The sequence below is a fragment of the Schistocerca serialis genome, chromosome 4 (genome assembly GCF_023864345.2).
Source record: "Schistocerca serialis cubense isolate TAMUIC-IGC-003099 chromosome 4, iqSchSeri2.2, whole genome shotgun sequence".
NCBI lineage: Eukaryota > Metazoa > Arthropoda > Insecta > Orthoptera > Acrididae > Schistocerca > Schistocerca serialis.
The window spans coordinates 897,693,153-897,714,089 of NC_064641.1; the positions used below are offsets into that span (position 1 = coordinate 897,693,153).

Consider the following 20,937-nt stretch of genomic DNA (forward strand, 5'->3'; position numbering starts at 1 on the left):
GTCAGTTCGTGCACAAAATGTTGTACCAGCAACACATTCGTAATTATAGACAGCTACAGAGGCATGCAGGCGACTTCCAATGACTTGTGGAGTCCTCGCCAGTTGCGGTTACTACGTAGGGAGGTCCGACACGATATTAGGAGGTAAGGTTGACTGAGGAATGGAAATCTTACTGTTTAGCATTTGTATGCAGTTACAGGAAGCTTTTGCAAAACTGGCAAAAATTAACTCTTTCAAATCGTGAATGGTAGCAGGGGTAAAATACATCAAGCGAAAGGTTATTTTCAGCTTCCCTAACGGAAGTTTCAAGCGTGGAAGGGCATTAAATGAAACCGTTAGTTGAGAAGAGAGTGAAACACAATTGTAGCTCATTGCCGATGTTATTCAACCTGTACAGTGACGAAGGACTATAAGAAACAGGGGATAAGTTTGAGTTGGAAGTTAAGGTTCAGGGAGATGAAATAATAACTTTGAGGTTAGCTGAAGACAATGTCAATCTATCAGGAACGGGAAAGGACTTGAAAGTTTAGTTGAACGGAATGGACAATATCTTGAAAAATGGTTATTTAAGAAGGGTACCGTAGTGGAATTTAGTCGAAGTAAATCATGGGGGTACCGATAGAATTAGGTGTAGGAAATGGGACGCTAAAAGTAGTCGGTTACTTTTGCTATTTGGGTAGCAAAGTACCCAACAATGGCAGAAGTAGAGAGGATACAAAACGCAAACTCGTGATAGTAAAAAAAAAAAAAAAAAAAAAACTTTCTTAAAAAGAGAAATGTATTAAGAGAAAATATTAATTTACATGTTAGTCTTTTCTGGGGGTATTTGTCGGGAGTGTGGTCGTATTGGAAGATAAAAACTTCAGACAAAAAATGCGTATAAGCTTTTGAAATGTGGTGCTATAGGATAATGCAGAAAATCAGACAGGTAGATCTAATAACTAATGAGGAGGTACTGAACCGAATTGGGAAAACAATAGCACAACTTAACTAAAAGAAGGGGTCGATTGATAAGACTATCCGGAGTGTTAAAAGAATTCCAAGTCTGATAATGGAGGGAAGCAGGAGGCAAAAGTTGTGAGGCAGCCGAAGCTTTGAGGGTAGTAAGTGGTTTCAAATTGATGGGGGCTAAGGTAGTTATTCGGAGATGAAAGAACTGCAGAGGATAAACTGGCGTGGAGAACTGCGTCGGGGCAGTCTTCGGTGTGAAGATCACAACGGTAGTTGTCAGGTTTATCCCGTTTATTCTGATAGGTTGCAGAAGGTCGCATTACCGTTTACCAGGGATATTTTCTCTGAGCTAGTTGTCTGTACGAAAAGAATGAGGTTTCTGAGCGAGTATTTTGACACACATTTTCCACTTTTGGTGATTATTCCATCATCCCGTGGGTCTCTGTTATTTTCTAATTCGTGTGTTACTTGCCCAGTTTCTTTTAATGAGGAAATTCTGATTCTGTATTTGGTTTGGGCTTTTCGAAAGTGAGTCGACCTTCGGGTAGTTAACAACTTAAATGATCTATGAAGCTAAGTTTGCAGTTTTCTTAATTATTTGAGAGGGAGGAAATAGAACACGTTCTAAATGCCCAATATGATGTTTGTCACGAAAACTGAAAAAAAACAATGTTTCTCTACGTGTACCTAACAGATTTGTATCCAAAAAATTGAAAAGCAATTCTGAAACCACAGTATTATGATGTCAATAAGAAAATTTTGACAAGTTGATTCTTGCAAAGAAGAAAACAGTAACGAGCTTCTGTCAACAATGCTATTTATTTACGCAAATACCGTCGTTACCGGTTTTGAACCGACAGGTTCATCTTCAGACAGATATTCAAGTTTATACCGCATCTGCTGTTATTTACATTAGGTGTTGGCTGTTTTTTGTCCAATAACTAATGTAAAAAATAACAGATGTAATGTAAAAGTGAACAGACGACTGACAATAAACCTTTCGGTTTGTATAAAGAAATAGATTGTTGACAGGGGCTGGTTGATTTTTTTCTCCTTGCAAGAATAAACATACATTTTGTGCTCGGCACTGTCTCGAAAATTTCAGTTTTCTATCAAACAGTAGGAAGGAAATACTTGTTCCAAGTGCCCTTAACACTGACGCACTACGTTTCGTTTATAATGATACAGGTACAGAAATACAGAATTACGTTTTTAACTATTAGAACTATAGCCAAAAAAACCGCATCTGATACCTTTAAATTTTGAACCTCCAGAGGGAAACACAACTTGGCACAAAGACATCTACTGACTCCGAGAACCCAATAGCACTGAAAACGTGTTCTGTTAAAAACGGCACTGAATTTTTTTCTCTTATTTGTTTCCATAATACGAAACGGTCATTGGAAACAGAGACTTGGGGCATGATTGTGTTAAAATTTCAACGACTGACTTCTGTTTGTTACTGGTTTTGCAGACTGAAGAAATATTATGAATTCAGTAATGAACTGCATACGCCATTCAAATCTGGAAACAAAGCATGTTTTTTCAACAGTGCCCTTTCTACCATAATTTTCAAAAAGAAGGCCAAAAAGTAGACAAGTTCTGGGAACTACTGGAAGAAACTGCTGTGAAAATCTCACACCATCGCATGGGAGCCCTGAAGTACAAATTGGAAAACAGGAAAAAGAAAATCGTTCGACACCTCGCTGTTGGCATGTCTATTAGACACGGGGCCACAAGCTCGAACTGGGAAAGAACGGGGAAGGAGTTGGACCGTGTCTGTTTCCCTTTAGAGGAACGATCCCTTTAAGAGCTTTAAGGGAGACCGCGGGAAACCTAAATCTGGACAACCGGGCGGGGACATGAACCATTATCCTGCAGCGGACGTTGCTCTGTTCACAGAGAAATGAAACACAAATCCTTTGCAAGGTTATACGCTGCTCACAAGAAGAGGAACTGGGTTGTGTGATACTTCTCACTGAAATTAATGTCAGCCCTTTCCATGGCATGTGAAAGCAGTAATAAAGAACGCTATGTTGAATAGTGCGAATAGCACACGTTGCAACTATCCAGGCAGTTAGCCGGTAAATGACGCTTGAGATTGGTCTTGACTCTACAGTGAGGCTGTTATGAGTGAAGCAAGAAGGAATTGATATGCACTGCACATAAAGCGTGCAACCACGGATCAGACCTAGTTCAGAGATGAGACGGTGATGATCTTTAAGCGATGCCTGTCACAAACAATTGTCGAGAACTGTTCATACGGAAGACTGTAATTCATCATCTACAAAATGTGGTTAACAGGCCGGATTTTATACTGACGTGCAAAACTTAACGATGAAAGCAATTTTCGCTTGATGTGTCCCTGGCAAATTACATAGCTCGATGACTCTTTGACCAGTGAAATTCCACTGCTACAGTACAGTACAGTACTGTGCAGAAGGTGACTGGAAGAAATAAACAATGAGACGGACAGAAATAACACATTTATTCAAAGACAGTATCTGCACTTAGATCACCACGATTGATGATGATCTCCTGGAAATTAAAAAGGCGTGACAGGGTTCTTAAAAAGGTGTGTGATCACCACTGAAGGCAAAGCAAGCTCTGCAGCGAGCTCCCATGGTGGCAGCAAGATTGGTGTGGACTTCTTGCGATAGGCCGTCGTGTTCCTCTAACAGTGCGGTTGAAGACTGCTGTACGGTCGTTTCGTTGGTGTATGTGGACGTGGGACGTGTTGCAGTACTTCTCCCCAATGCATCCACTACGTGGTCGACGGGTTTAAGTTGAGGGGGAGGGGGGTGGGGGGACAACCTACATATTCCATTCTCCGAACGTAATCGCGTTCCGAGAGCACCTCCACCAACACATTTCGATGCGGTCGCGCGTTGTCATCCATGAAGCCAGGGCCGAGTGCACCTATGAAAAGTAGCACATAAGTTACCAGCAGAGTGTCAGGTAAGTGTAGCGTGTTCAAAGACCTGAAGGTCAGTACACAAATTCAACATTATGCCTCCACACTCCATAACACCTGGGCCACCAAAGCGATCATGTTTGACGATGCTGACTGTACCCTGACACGACGAGAGGAGTGAACACGTAATGAACACAGCAACAGTGTCGAACATCATCGTTTTGGTGGTCCAGGTGTTGTGGTGTGTGGAGTTTGTAGTCTCACCTTCCCGCACGTCACTATTAAAATTCTCATTCTTTGCACAAATTTTGAAAGCTTCGAGAGGCTTAAGATATACAAAAGAATAACTTTTTACTTACCTTCATTATCTCGTTGTTTTTATCGATGGTTCAAAGTCTTGTCTAGGGGTACATACTTGCAACTTGAAATTTCGATTTTGTAGGTTCTTGATGAATAATAACTGATGATGATTTGCCTGTATTGTTCTTGAATTTTATTCTTTGTCACATCTTTCAACATCACACGGTTTCTAATATTTTCCACATTCAGAAAGACACATAATTACGCTGTCTGTAACAAACTTAGAAAACGTCCACTTCCATCAGAGGCATACCCACCACTCCTTACATTCTGTCGTACCCACAATTTCCAAATAGTCTACAAAGCAAAAGAGTTTACAAACTTTCTTCACCAAAGAAGAAATTTCGCTAAAATATGTCATTATTTCGAAAATCAAGCTACTAATAATTTTAATAATTAGCTTTAGATTGTGCAATTAATAAAATGAATTTTTAGTTCCATAACTGTCCCAAGGCAAGAGGGTTTAAGGTCGGAGGACAGGAAGGCTTCGCCAATGGACCTCCTCGACTAACCCATTCAACTGGGACCCGCCCTTATGAGGGGATTTCTCACATACGTTGGCCGACTAGTCCAACATTTCCTAAATAGACATGTATCTCATAATATGGATCGTCCACGACAGTTTGCTTTACATGTTTTCCGATTTTTCTCCACGAGCAGACGATGCCACTCTCCTGAACACAATCAAGCCGAAAGGAAACAGCAACTGCCGGCCGGGTTGGTCGAGCGGTTCTAGGCGCAGGTTCGAATCCTGCCTTGGGCATGGATGTGTGTGATGTCCTTAGGTTAGTTAGGTTTAAGTAGTTCTAAGTTATAGGGGACTGATGACCTCAGAAGTTAAGTCCCATAGTGGTCAGAGCCATTTTTGAAACAGCAACTACTTCTACACTGAGGCACCAAAGAAACTGGTATAGGCATGTGCATGCAAATACAGAAGTATGTAAACAGGCAGAATGCGGCGCTGCGGTCGGAAACGCCTTTATAAGACGAAAAGTGTCTGGCACAGTTGTTAGATCAGTTACTGTTGTTACAACGGTAGATTATCAAGATTTAAGTCAGTTTAAACGTGGTGTTATAGTCAGCGCACGAGCGATGGGACACAGCATCTTCGAGATAGCGGCGAAGTGGGGATTTTCCCATACAACCATTTAACGAGTGTACTGTTAATATCAGGAATGCGGTAAAACATCAAATCTCCGACATCGCTGCAGCCGGAAAAAGATCCTGCAAGAACGGGATCATCGACGACTGAAGAGAATCGTTCAACGTGACAGAAGTGCAAACCTTTCGCAAATTGCTGCAGATTTCAATGCTACGCCATCAACAAGTGTCAGCGTGCGAACCATTCAACAAAACGTCATCGATATGGCCTTTCTGAGCCGAAGGCTCACTCGTGTACCCTTGATGACTGCATGACACAAGGCTTTACCCTTCGCCTGTGCCCGTCAACTCCGACAGTGGACTGTTGATTACTAGAAACATGTTCCCTGGTCGGACGAGTCTCGTTTCAAATTTTATCGGGCAGATGGACGTGTACGGGTATGGAGACGAATTTATGAATCCATGGACCCTGCATGTCAGCAGGGGACTGTTCAAGCTGGTGGAGGCTCTGTAATGGTGAGGAGCGTGTGCAATTGGAGTGATATGGGATCTGTGGTACATCTAGATACGACTCTGACAGGTGACACGTTCGTAAGCACCCTTTCTGATCACCTGCATCCATTCATGACCATTGTACATTTCTACGGACTTGGGGAAGTCGATCAGGACGACGCGACACCCCCACACGTCCAGAATTGCTATAGAGTGGCCTCCAGGAACACTCTTCTGAATTTAAGCACTTCCGCTGCCAACCAGCCTACCCAGAAATGAACATTATTGAGCATATATAGGATGCCTTGTAGCGTGCCGTTCAAAAGAGATCTCCATCCCCTCGTGATCTTACGCGTTTATGGACAGCCCTGCAGTATTCATGGTGTCAGTTCCCTCCAGCACTACTTCAGACATTAGTCGAGTCCATGCCACGTCGTGTTGCGGCACGTCTGCATGCTCGCGGTGGGGGGGTGGGGGGCTACACGATATTTAAATGGCTCTGAGCACTATGGGACTTAACATCTGAGGTTATCAGTCCCCTAGAACTTAGAACTACTTAAACCGAACTAACCTAAGAACATCACACACATCCATGCCCGAGGCAGGATTCGAACCTGCGACCGTAGTGGTCGCGCGGCTCCAGACTGAAGCGCCTAGAACAGCTCGGCCACACCGGCAGGACCCAGTTTCTTTAGCTCTTTAGTATATGTCCTCCATGCGGAAGTCTGTACGACAGTAAAACGACGGTATGTTTGAACGGTCCTCTTGCGTGACTGATTTTAGTTTTTCTTTTCCTACTTTATATTGTCACCCAGAATGGTCGACGAGTGACTGGATTAAGGCCGTCGACCCGCTTAGTGTTTTGACGTACTACCTGAATTTTCTCGGGTCCTCAGCATGGTCTTTCGCTAGGGAATGACGGCGGAAGATTTTGTATGCTTCACGCACTACTCTTCTTATGGACGCTCGAATTTCTACTGACATTTTCTTGTGGGCATATGTTTGCTTTTATAACCGACAATATAGCACTTTCCGAATTTGGTTATGAAACCATGGACGATTGTTTCCATCCCTAATCCTCTCACTTGGCAGGTACGATTCTAAAGCGCAATTTACAATCATTTTTTAAACTTTGTCCATAATCTCTCTACGTCCGTCATACTATAGGAAATTGGTGTCCATTCATCGTCTAAGTTTTTTCTAGCAAGATTTATTAAATTCTGAAACTTTGCTATGAATACTCCGTAATTTACTGTTAAAATTTTGACAGTCGATATGTCTCTGCTTTGTACGTGATGTGATTTCGCTCCCTGAGCATCGACTAGCGAGGACCTCCAACTACCGCCTAGCCTAAAAACTCCCATGTCCACTCCACAAGTAGTCTACTACTCGAGTAGGCGCTTCATTTGCGTAGGGCCCCCTGACCTATTAAGGGGAGTCCAGCAACCCTGTACCCTGCAACGCACGTGTAGAAATCTGCAGTCATGACCGTCACAGAATAGACGCAGCCTCTGATTACCCGTCACTCGGCTGCAAACCAAAGGCTCCCAATCGACTCTAGGTATGATGCTGTAAATTGTGAGCCCTGTTTGCAACCCGCAGGCGAGGCCAACAGTAGGGACTGAGGATGGCCTCAGAACACAAGCGACAGGCATCATTATGGCCGACCACTGCACTCTGCGCCCTCGATAACCGCAAGCAGGGCCTTCTACACAAATCGGATGAGTCCTCTGGTTGACACACGAAGGCACATTGAAATTCTTACCAGTCCTGGACCCTACTTCCCTAAGAGGCTCCATAACACGTCTAACCCTAGAGCTCTTGATAACTAGTAAACCCTTCCATCCGTGAGTCTGCTCGGACGGGCGAAACAAGCAACATCTGAGAATTAATATGGGCCACGCTACTTTTCTGCTGCCGTCACAGAAGTGTTGGCAGAAGAGCCAACACCGTGTTGCTAGAGGAGGCCGAAATGCACGCTTTTAAGCTCACGCAGATTGGCGTGAGGTCTGGAACAAGGTAAAGTAATTATCCTATAAAGAAAAGATCGTAGTTCTTGGAATACTTAACTTTAATCCACAATTGGAGAACATCGCTCTTGTTTAGACATCATTACAATCTCAATATAAACTGGTAATGGTGCCTTGCTAGGTCGTAGCAAATGACGTAGCTGAAGGCTAAGCTAACTATCGTCTCGGCAAATGAGAGCGTATGTGTCAGTGTAGCATCGCTAGCAAAGTCTGCTGTACAACTGGGGCGAGTGCTAGTAAGTCTCTCTAGACCTGCCGTGTGGCGGTGCTCGGTCTGCAATCACTGACAGTGGTGACACGCGGGTCCGACGTATACTAATGGACCGCGGCCGATTTAAAGGCTACCACCTAGCAAGTGTGGTGTCTGGCGGTGACACCACAGTCACACCCTGAGAAAGCGGCTTGCAGACGGCTGACTGTGGCAAGAGGCACAGCTGTTCGCAAACTGCGACCAGCTCCTCCTGCGTCTGTGCACAGCACACACACACACACACACACACACACACACACACACACACACACACACACACAAACACTATCCATCCTACTACTAGTAACTTGAGAATTAAACTGTGAAAACGAACAGGATAAGGCAAATATATGACTCACTAGTCTACTGGTGTTACAACAAAGGAGGCTAGTAACTGACTGAGCTGTGATCAAAGTTGACTGACCGTCTATAAACAATAAACAAACGACGAATGCGCGAATGTAGGAGTGACACTTGCTAAAATGAGTTGCTATGCCTCTCAAATACAAAAACACCCAATGAATTTAAGAAGTAATCTTTGCAGACTCACAGAAATACAGAAAGAATTTAAGAATTGAGATGATAAGACTCACTGCGTCCTCATGTGTTACGTCTCATACATAGTCTGGTGGTGCCTTCTTCAACATGACAATGCTCGTATACATACACTAATAAGCCAAAACATGAACAACGCCCACCGCGACGTTGGATGCTGCGTGATGGCGTTGTGGGCACCTAAAGCGATAGCAAAAGTATGTAGGCGGAGCAGGCACGGACGGGTATCACCGTATCGGAGATATGGGTTGCAAATCGGGAAATCCATTGAGACAATCGACTTTGACAAAGGGTAGATACACTGAAGCGCCAAAGAAACTGGTACAGGAATGCTTATTCAAATAGAGATTTGTAAACAGGCGGAATACGGCGATACGCTCGGCAACGCCTATATAAGACAACAAGTTCAAATGGCTCTGAGCACTATGGGACTTAACATCTATGGTCATCAGTCCCCTAGAACTTAGTACTTAAAACTAACCTAAGGACAACACACACATCCATGCCCGAGGCAGGATTCGAACCTGCGACCGTAGCAGTCACGCGGCTCCGGACTGAGCGCCTAGAACCGCTAGAAGACAACAAGTGTCTGGCGCAGTTGTCAGATCGGTTACTGCTGCTACAATGGCAGGTTATTAAGATTTAAGTGAGTTTGAACTTTATGTTGTATTCGGCGCTCAAGCGCATCTTCAAGGTAGCGATGAAGTGGGGATTTTCCCGTACGACCATTTCATGAAAGTGCTGTGAATATCAGGAATCCGGTAAAACATCGAATCTCTGACATCACTGCGGCCGTAAAGAGACCCTGCAAGAAAGGGAACATCGACGACTGAAGAGAATCGTTCACCATGACAGAAGTGCACCCCTTTCGCAAATTGCTGCAGTTTTCAATGCTGGGCCATCAGCAAGTATCAGCCTGCGAACCATTAAAGGAAACATCATGTGTATGGGCTTTCGGAGCCGAAGGCACCCTTGATGACTGCACGACACAAACCTTTATGCCTCGCCTGGGCCTGTCAACACAGACATAGCACTCTTGATGACTGGAAACATGTTGCCTGATCGGATGCGTCTAGACTCAAATTGTATCGAGCGGATGGACATGTAGGGGTAAGGAGACAACCTCATGAATCCATGGACCATGCACGCCAGTAGAGAACTGTTCAAACTGGTGAGGCTCTGTAATTGTGTGGGGCGAGTGCAGTTGGAGTGATACGGGTCATCTGACAAGTCTAGATAGGACTGTGACAGATGACACATACGTAATCATCCTATCTGATCACCTGCATCCATTCATGTCCATTGTGCATTCCGACGGACTTTGGCAATTCCAGCAGGACAATGCGACACCCCACATGTCCATAATTGCTGCAGGGTGGCTCCAGGAACACTATTATGACTTTAAACGCTTCCGCTGGCCACCACACTTCCCAGAGATGAAATTTATTGAGCACATCTGGGATGCCTTGCGTGCTATTCAGAAGAGATCTCCACCCCTTCGTACTCTTACGGATTTATGCACAGGCCTGCAGAGCTCATGGTTTCAGTTCGCTCCAGCACTAATTCAGACATTATTAGAGTCCATGCCAAGTGTTGTGGCACTCCCGCGTGTTCGTGGGGGGCCCTACACGATATTAGGTAGGTGTACCAGTTTCTTTGGCTAGCAGTGTATTGTTATGCAGAGTCTGTGACAAGTATCTCGAAAACGTCGAAGTTTTTCGAATGTTCACGTGCTTCTGTCGTGAGCATCTACGGAAAGAGGTAGGAAGACAGCGAAATTACCATTAGGCGCTACATTGTTGGTCGTCCACGACTATTCATAGGAGGTCGAAATCAGAGGCTTGTCTGTTCTGTAAAGTAGCGTAGATGGTGATCCGTGGCATGTCCGCTGAAAGGGCACAATGCTGATGCACGCACAAGTGCTTAGGAGCGCAGCTTTAATCATACAATACTGAACGTGGAGCTCCGCAGCAAACCACCCATACTGGTTCACATGTTGTCCCAACGACATCGTGAATTACGACTGAAGTGGGTACGGGACCATTGGGATTCGACCGCCGATCAATGGAAACATCGGATCCCTTATAAGCTGAATCAGTGTTGTATTTCGTTCCAAAAAATGACAGACAAGGTATTAAGCAGGTTGCCATAATATTGTGGCTCATCAATGTGTGTCACGTGTCTCTATGAAGTGCCTGCGTGATGTGGAGGCATTCCTATCGCCAACACGATCCCAAAATCTGTCGCCAGTAGGACATGTGTGGGCCACTTCGGACGTTAACTCTGTCCCAGGGTCGCTATCCAGCCACAAGTTTCCCAACCGAAGTGGTGCTTGTATCAAGGCCAGACTGGGTGCAATGTTATACTGACAAGTGTGGTCACACTGCAAAGAACTTGGCAGATTACCATGAAATCCAAGGGCAGCCAATGTGTTCACGGGCGTTCTTGATTATTTGAAAAGAATGGTAAAATGACTTGCATAAATGAGTGGTAACTACATTGAGCAGCTCCTGTGTCGTCAACAGACAGATGGTCTGCATAGCTTTTTTTATATTTTTAATCAACACCGTCTCCTGTGAGAAAACGGAACTCTTTCTTTTAAATACTCCGGTATATATTGCGGACGGTAAAGGCGACTGTTGGGGTGCTGTCGAAGGTAGTTTTACGTCTGATCATTTATCTCCATTGAGAAACATACATTGAGTTCTGTCTACTAAGCAGTCCATGAATTCAATAACAAAGTCACCCCAATACTGTGTAAGATCGTATTTTTATTTACTTGGTGGCAGTATGTAATTGTACTGCATGCTTTTCTGAAGTCTACGTCTAAGGCATCAACGTGGACGACGTTGTCTTTGCAAGGTACAGGAAATAGAATGTGGGTTCCTTCAAGGAACGAATCATGGATTGACTTAATAGATTTATGGAAACCACATAACCTCTAAATCGTACTTCCTGATATGCATTTGAAGAAGTAGTAGAGCCAGCGGAAGTATTTGGTAACGTCGCCCACTTGCCAAATGTATCGCATTCCAGTTCCTCGAGAAGAGAGCGCCAGTGGTCAGTTTATCGGTTGCCAACCAGTCATTCACTGCGACGGGCAGAAGTAGGTCACATATCTGTGAGACTGGCGAGAGCGTCGATGAGTTTCCATGTAAAACATCCCCTTCTTGCTCTGTAACGTACACAAAGTATTATAAACAATAATAATGAGACTCACTAAGAATAACTCTCTCGGAGACGAAAGAAGGAGCAACAGCACCTTTCCGGTAGTCCCCGCACACACGCCTCTCTCTTGTAGTTTCGCCGTCTTTCCGGGGCCTCTCTCTCACAGCCTCTCATCTCTCTATTGCTCAGTTTTCTTTGTCTCTCTCAGTCTCCCTATCTGCCTTCCTCCCCCTCTATTGCTGTCTCGTTCCACGTCTGTCTCACCTTTCTACTCTGTCGATCGGCGCTTCTCTCTCTCTCTTTCTATCTCATTTCCCCTTCTCCCTCTCTCTCTGTTTTTACCCCCGCCACCCCTACGCTGGAAGTCATTCCACCCCGCCGCGGCGCGCCGCACCGCACACCGACTGCAGGCGGGGGTGGGAGGGGGAGGGGAGGCGAGATGGGGGCGGGAGAGCGGAGAGGCGTCAGAGCGCGGGGCAGGGAGGGGAGGGGCGGATATGACAATCAATGCTCTGACGTCAGCGGCGGCGCCGGCCAATGGCAGGCGGCTCCCATTGAGTGCGAGCGCCGCTATTCAGTGCCGCGCCGCGCGGCCGCGCCGCGCCTGGCGGTTAGTCCGTCCCGCGGCACGCGTCGCGCTAGGCGTGAGCCGCGCACCGCTGCGCCTCCCGTGGCCTCTGGCCGCCGTGCTGTGCCGCGCGCTCTGTTGCCGCCGACGCGCACTCTCAGCCGCAACAACAGCGTCACCTGTGCCTCGGCGTCGCCGCGCTCGGCTCAGACGACGGCGGTGAGTACCGTCGGTATCTCGCGATGCACGCCTATTTGTTTACACCTCAGCTATCCTACTTCTCTTTCAGTCGTCACATTCTTCTTCAGATTCATTTCTATGACTTTTACCACTCTTTAAATCAGCAATTTGTTTGTTAAAAATGGATTGATGGGTAGAAAAAAACAACATTTGTCCCGTGGCTCATGCTCGAGGGGAAGTTATCGAAATTTTTAGCAAAATGTTATATCAAACAGAAGAAAAACGGGAATTTCTCCTTAAGATCCTACCTTTACAGTGGAAAAACTCATGTCAAATTAGTTCTACAGTGTTCAAAATTTGCAACATTATTGTTTGCGTGTTTATTATGAAATAGCTTGGCAGGAGAGAGGAGAGGGGGGATGGTTATATGTATAATCTATTTATCTACTTCGATTTCATAATCCCTCTTTGTACCACCTCTTAATCACTTGCTTGTTTATCACAGAATGGCTGAGTAAGTTACACAGGAGTAATAACTTTCTTACTTATATATATTATGATACAAACCATATAATTTCGTATCAGTCACAAAGTTTTCACTTCATCCATTTCAACAGGTAAACATTCATGACCATGTGCTATTTCTTGATAAACATCATATGATTTGGTATCAGTCACAAAGCTTTCACTTCACCCATTTCGACAGGTAAATATTCATCATCATGTGCTATTCCTTGGAGCAATATGTGAGGTGGCCGTGAGGTTATTCTGAAGCCGAAAATGGAGTACTATTCTCACTGTACCTCAATCAAGCAATGTTGTAATGTACTGGGTCGCAAATGTTTTCTTGCGAAAAATGTAATCACAGCATTGTGTGTTTGATGTGCAATGACATGCATATGAAATATGCGAATTCAGAATGCAGTAGACATACTGCTCGTCTAGACATTGTAAGTCGCGGCCTAACCCCATGGACAACTTACATGCTGAGGCAACAAATCGCCGCTGCTTGCTACTTGAAACAGTTTGATGATAAGAATGGATTACGTAAAAACTTCGAGACTGATGCAGAATTGAATGTTTTTCCGCTTCAGTCAACAGCTGCAGAGCTCATAACATAAACCATAATGAGTAAAATCGTTATTGCACAATTTATGGTGTAGAGGAAAATTACCAAAACAGTTATCCAGCTGCAATACCCAACTAAAGGACAATACACCTGTACTTTATTCTTATATCTGGAATGGGAAAATTCCTATCAGATGAGTTCCATAACTTTCGAAAGTGTTTCTACACGTGTTTGTTTATCAAGAAATGGCTTGCATGTGTGAGAGGAGGAGGCGAGGGAAGGGGGGTGCCAGTTGGATGTCAACTCGCATCACTATTCTAACTCTTCGAGTTTTGAAGTGAACAATCGAAAATTATTTTCACACAGTTGTGCCTCACTGATCACAAACAGATGCCTGTAGTAATTCTATCGCTTTCAATCGAAAAAGGCTTCGGTTTTCCACGTTTCGAGAATGACTTGCGAGTTTATAATTTTTTCCTCTTGAATGAATAATTCCATAAAATATGAAACATGCAATTCTTAAATATTTCTTTTCTAACTTTTTATAATAATGTAACTATTCTATAAAAACAAAATTAATTGGTGGGCGGTGGAGGAGGGAATGTTGCTTCAGTGTTCGTGGTTGTGCAAGTGCTGTTTAAGAGGTTATTAAAGTCTGCGTCACAGTATGTGAGAATCTTTAAGAGTAGGTAGTACTGGCCGAAAGCACCACATCTGTAAAGGAAGTCAGCTGAATTTCGTTCAGACAGCAGCAACAGTTGTACATTAGCTCTGCTGCCTCTTCCGTTTTTAATGGAATGGGTGCACGTTTTCCATGTGGCTGTGGACTGTTATTACAGTGTTCTGCTTGAGTTTTTTGTAAAGTTTGTTAATGTCGGTGGTTTTTGTTATCGTAGTTGCTTGTACAAACATGTTACGTGTAAGAAAATAGTATACAAAAACATTCCTACGATTGGCGTTTTGTATTGGTTTTAATTATTTGATATACTAATAATGATCTAAATTACAGGGCTTTCCTATTTTCTTAAACAATCTCATTGCGCTCTATTGCTTCTTACTGCACTGCACGTATTATAAGTGTGGTCAATGCATTCGCCTTTATGTCTTCCTAATTCCTCCCCATGAAAGCTTACTTTCTCATGCATTCTAAATAATTAATAGCAGCTGTACATTTACGTTACAGGGATCAGTGGGCTAAATTTGCAGATTTTAGTGAAACAGCAGAGCTTCCATACTGTTTACATAATTTCCGAAGTGTTCAGTATTCGATTTGCATGTGTCAGTTTCTGAAGGTCAGGTATTACCTGTCGTTAGGAACAGGGAACACTATGTTCGTCCCCTACCGTACTTTACTCTATCAGTCTGCACCAGCAAGTTGTCGAACTTTTTGACACGCGTAATTCCACATGTCAACAGAACATGCTATGCTTGTTTTAATAGAAAGAACTCTAAGGAGTGCAGTTTTGAAGCACGTTTTATTAGTTAAATGCTGTAGTTTCGCGCTCTGCGTGTTCCGAAAGAGTATGAAAATCGCATAAAATATTGTCGTTTTAGTTGTTAACTTGTGTCATGTGGTGAGACGAATCAATAGAAACCTGCGCTGACAGAGGCGCCAGTGATTACATCTAATTCAGATCTCTCCTGTTTCTCATCGATTGGCTGCTGTTACATGTGACGCCAACAGACCAAAAGGAGTGAAATACTTCGTTAAAGAAGAAATTCTCCGAACACAGACACATAAACAGACACATATACATACACATACACACACACACACACACACACACACACACACACACACACACACACACACACACACACGAGCACTTTGTTCATAATACTACAGTGCATGGTGTGAATCGAGTTACCGTATTAGGTACCTTCTCCTGCTTTAACAGTTGCACAAAAGTTTGGATCTACACCGAAAGTGGCATCCTCCTCATTCATATAACAGCCTTAAGATATCATGTTGCATGAGTGAAGTGCATGTAGCCACCACCAGACAAAAAGGAAACGTAAGAAACAAGTCTTTCCTTCTCCAGTAATTATTATCTGACATCTCTTAAAGAGGTAACAGCTACTTGTAAACTAAGTACGTAAAAGAAGATGTTTCTGTTAGCTGCTAGTCCACAGAAAGGCAGCTTGTGTATGTTATAAATTACGTCGATATGAAGCCATTTAAATATGGGAGCTGCTAAATAGTTGTAATTGTAATAACAGACAATACCATAATATAAAGCGTGCAAGCATGAATGCTGCTTTCAGTGACACAAAGATTATGAATTTTTTTTGTAACATTTCAGTTTGTTCTGACCCCTCTTTGGTTCTGATACTGCATATCTTCAAAGAGGTATCCTGATCACTAGCGGAGAAAAGATTTGTGGAATATAAAGGATTAACTCAATTTACAGAACAGGTGAATGTAAGTAAACGTGAAAGTTATCCTGCTGCCAAACTCATTAGGATGTTTCTCATAACAACTATTGTACCTACGAACTGGGCTATTTTGAAGCCTATAGCACTGAAATATCGTTAAAGTAAACCTTGCAGCGCTTCTACTAATCACTTCAGTGAGACCATCGAGAGCAACGAAAGCCTACCTGGCAATAACAGCTAAATAATGTTAGGAAATGTGACTCGCAACAACAAATACAGCGAGGATGCATCTCTAACGCGGGTTTGTTGTAAATCACATTTCTTTTCAGATGGTTAAGTTGTTAAAGTCGACAAGACAAATAACTTTTACACTTGAAAATGTATGTTATAAATATAGAAAGAAATGCAAGAAACAATAATTGCAAGAAACACTGCTGTTTAGAGACGTTATCCTTGCTACTTAACGAACCATTCACAAGTTCACAGTTGCTTCTTCGAAAATTTTACTGTGATCATTCACATCATACGTACATATATATATTTAAATTACAATCTCATATCATAGCCACGGACACTTTTTCGGAGCGGGTTGGGGATTTAAACCACGTTCTTTTTTACTGTCTGTGGTCCATTGTTCGCATTGTTCCGGTGGACATCACAGTTATACAGTTATCATACCATACTGCCGAACAGCGAGGCAGTCATTTCGCTAACGACTACAAACAAGCCTTGCTGCTTCATTGGACAATAATCGTGCCTGATTTTGAGCGTTGTCTGCGACACTTGCAAGTATCTCCTATCCACATCCATTACAATGGCAATTACGCTGTAAGGTCCTGCGGTAGTAAGGCAACAGGATTCGATGTAAGGTGTCACTCAGGCGCCAGCAGTAGTTTTAGCGTCGTAGCCAGAGGTACCGGAGTGTCCGCCAGAGGTGGTGGCGCTGGCGTCTGCCAAAGGCGCTGGTTGCTAGGCAACGTAGCCGGGCAGCGATGCCGCCGGCTGCGGAACGAGGACGCCAGCTCCGGCCAAATTCTGCTGGGAACTACATTCGCTGGAAAGACGGTTATCTCAACACGCTGCGGACGTCAGACTTCGATGTTTGTTTTCATTTCGACGAAGCTGATGGAGACATTTGAAAAATCTAATCATTAATTAAGTGTGAATTTTTACCTCATCGATGCGAAACGAAAAATGAGGAACAAACTATTCCCTAATCAGCTCACAAAGCAATAACTGAAAAAGCCACCATAATAATAAGCCTCAATCAGTTTGGAAGACCAATTATTGTACGTATTGTATTTATGCACAAAATATTTACGGAAACTGGGTGATTGTTTTCGAACTATCGAGACACATCTTCACAAAGCAAATACACGGCCTGCACGATGTTTTCGCTCGTCGTACTGCATATCAGCAAATGAGCAAAAAGAAGGAGCTACCAGCGTCAAATGGCAGTTTTTAAAGTAAAATTTTAGGGCCTAAATAATTTGCATCGTTTTACTATCTTTTTAAGAATTACATAAAATTATGCTGCTGAATACGTTTCAAAATTTATCAGAATATGAGGTATCTGGACCTTCAGTTTGCATAACCGCTTTATCGGAAAGTAGATAATTTCTTAGACAAGTTCTTAAAGGTCTTTGAAATTAAGATTAAAGTGATAGCTTGGTCTGGCAAAACTCCATCTCTAAACAGACATGATTTTACAACCTGTATTACCCCCTAGTCGTTTGGGCTGCCAACTTGACCTACGAAATAAATATAAAAATTATTAGGGCACAATAATACAAAACAGTAAGATTTTACTGAAAAAAAAAAGAATAAAATTTTTCCAAGTCATAGCTCTGTCAACGTTTCTTCGTGAGAGCGGATGAGATTCGAGTGCAGAACATAAGACACACAAAATGGAGGTAAAAAGAACAGAAATGTAGAATAATGAATAATTAAACACGCCAACTGCTGGAAGTACCACTTAAACTAAATGCGTCTTACCAAATTGAGATTATCGTACAAGATGAAACGTAGAAAACACTCAGGAAGAACTAAGAAGAGACATACAAACTATCTTTGCAGAGGAAAAGCGCCAAGGTCTAATACATTTCAGAAAAGGAATAAAACATGCAGTTCTAATTCAGTTGTAACTCGACAGTATCATCTGAGACATTTAAAGAAAAAGTTACCAAGAAGTTTGTCATCATTTCTTAAGATGATACCATATAATTGGTTCATAGATCACTCTCGGAAGAATCGGAGTTTCCCGGTTGGTGGAGCTCTTTTCCTGTAACGCAGCAAATGCTCAAACCAAGTGAAATATGCCAACATCTTTTACATTCTAATGTTCCCGTTTAACGGTACCGTGGAGCTAACATACAAAGTTTCCCTCATTATTGTATCCCCCTACGTGTTTTTGGCATGTGTGAAGAGTGAACTACGTTTAGAAATAATTTGTATTTTCGAAGAGTTTTCAGAATAGTCATGTGTCTTCAGAGAAATGAGATCATTTATTACGCAGTACCGCTTAAATGAAGACATGTTTCCAACGACGTTGTCATTTTAGGTAATATTTTTATTTGGTATGGTCATTATACGCTGAAGTGACATAAGACGTGGGATAGGAGTCTGATAGATGGCGGTAGCATCGCGTATACAGGCTATAAAGGCAGTGCATTGGCGGAAGCTGACGTTTGTACTCAGGTGATTCACGTGAAAAGGTTTCCGAAGTGATTACGGCCGCACGGCGAGAATTTACAGACTTTGGACGCGGAATGGTTCAAATGGGTCAAATGGCTCTAAGCACTATCGGACTTAATATCTGAGGTCAGCAGTCCCCTAGTCTTAGAACTACATAAACCTAACTACTATAAGGACATCACATTCATGCCTGAGGCAGGATTCGAACCTGCGACTGTAGCAGGCGAGTGGTTCCGGACCGACGCGGAATAGTAGTTGGAGCTAGACGTATGAGACGTTCCATTTCGGAAATCGTTAGGGATTTCGATATTCTGAGATCCATAGCGTCAAAGAGTGTGCCGAGAATACCAAATTTCAGGCTTTACCTCACACCGTGGACAACTCAGCGGCCGACGGCCTTCACTTAGCGACCGAGAGCAGCGGCGTTTGCGTAGAATTGTGAGTGCTAACAGACAAGCAACACTCCCTGAAATAGCCGCAGAAATCAATATGGGACGTACGATGACAGTATCCGTTAGGACAGTGGGAAGAAGTTAGGCGTTAATGGGCTGTGACAGCAGACGACCGACTCGAGTGCCTTTGCTAACAGCACGACATCGCCTGCTACGCCTCTGCTGGGCTCGTCACCGTATCGGTTGGGCCCTAGACGGCTGGATAACCGTAGCCCAGTCAGATGAGTCCCGATTTCAGTTGGTAAGAGCTGATGGTAGGTTTAGAGCCGGCGCAGTCCGCACTAAGCTATGGACCCAAGTTATCAACAAGGCACTATACGAGCTGCTCTATAATGGTGTTGACTGTGCTTACATAGAGTAGACTGCGACCTATGGACAAACTGAATCTATCACTCACTAGAAATGATTATGTCCAGCTACTTGGACACCATTTGTAGCCATCCATTTCCTTCATATTCCCAAACACGATGGAATTTTCGTGAATGTACACTACTGGCCATTAAAATTGCTACACCACGAAGGTGACGCGCTACGGACGCGAAATTTAACCGACAGCAAGAATATGCTGTTGTAATGTCTCTTGCAGCGGTCTCTACGCGGTATTTTCAGAAAATATATAAATTATATAACTCAGTACATATCTCGAAATATCTCTTCTTATCTTACCGATTATCAATGCAAAGTAGTTTCAAGCCCAATTATTCCTTGTAGCGTCCATTTACTCCATGGAATAGCTTCTCTGCTATCTATGTTTTCTCTTATGAAAAGAATGAAGGACTTCTTGCCGATGAGTCGTGAAAGAAGGAGGATGTATATGTATGTATTGCTGAGCTAGGCGCCATCTTGATGAGATTCTGTATGAGAAGGAATTTACTACATGAACTAAACTAAAGTAAGTGTGTTCGCGTATTATTTAACTGATTATTATTGACAGTGTCTGCTTACTACGCTGTGTTGCACGGGATCAATGGGGAACGTCTGATTTACACTGGACGAACCTGCCGTTTTGTATGCTCAAGGTATCCAGTTACTTCAAATAAATAGGCTAACACGGTCTTACCAGCAGATCTCCGGTCTTCCCCATGTGATCACCGAAAGTTAATAATTATTACAAATGTTTCCAGGAGATCGACTGACAATTTTCGTCGCACCAAGACTTCGAAATTGCTTCACTGCCTTATGGAATTTAAGTTAAGCTCAATTTAATCAGGATAGAACAGTATTGAACTGTGTGAATGTGATAAGCCTGCTTTGTGAATGAAAATTCCCTTAACATACGCCTGTTTTTACTATCCTGATCAGTGAAGCTATATCAGGCCGGTGTGAGAGAGGTTTTTAAATTTAAGATTCCACAAAAAAAATATTAAACTGTGATATGCAAATGATTAGCTTTTCAGAGCATTCACACAAGGTTGGCGCCGGTGGCGACACCTACAACGTGCTGACATGACGAAAGTTTCCAACCGATTTCTCATACACAAACAGCAGTTGACCAGCGTTGCCTGGTGAGAATGCCTCGTGTAAGGAGGAGAAATGCGTACTATCACGTTTCCGACTTAGATAAAGGTCGGATTGTAGCCTATCGCGATTGCGGTTTATCATATCGCGTCATTTCTGCTCGCTTTGGTCCAGATCCAATGACTGTTAGCAGAATATGGAATCGCTGGGTTCAGGAGGGTAGTACGGAACGCCGTGCTGGATCCCAACGGCCTCGTATCACTAGCAGTCGAGATGACAGGCATCTTATCCGCATGGCTGTAACGGATCGTGCAGCCAC

The 20,937-nt window shown here is 43.4% G+C and overlaps 1 long non-coding RNA gene across 1 annotated transcript in view; it reads left to right on the top strand.

Annotated features, from left to right (window-relative positions):
- Positions 1–12,486: 12,486 nt before the first annotated feature.
- The window catches only part of LOC126473572 (uncharacterized), a 117,452-nt gene continuing 109,001 nt past the window's right edge, over positions 12,487–20,937 (top strand). The window contains exon 1 of the long non-coding RNA XR_007586505.1: positions 12,487–12,608. This is a non-coding gene — a long non-coding RNA (uncharacterized LOC126473572). The remainder of the gene's footprint in view (positions 12,609–20,937) is intronic.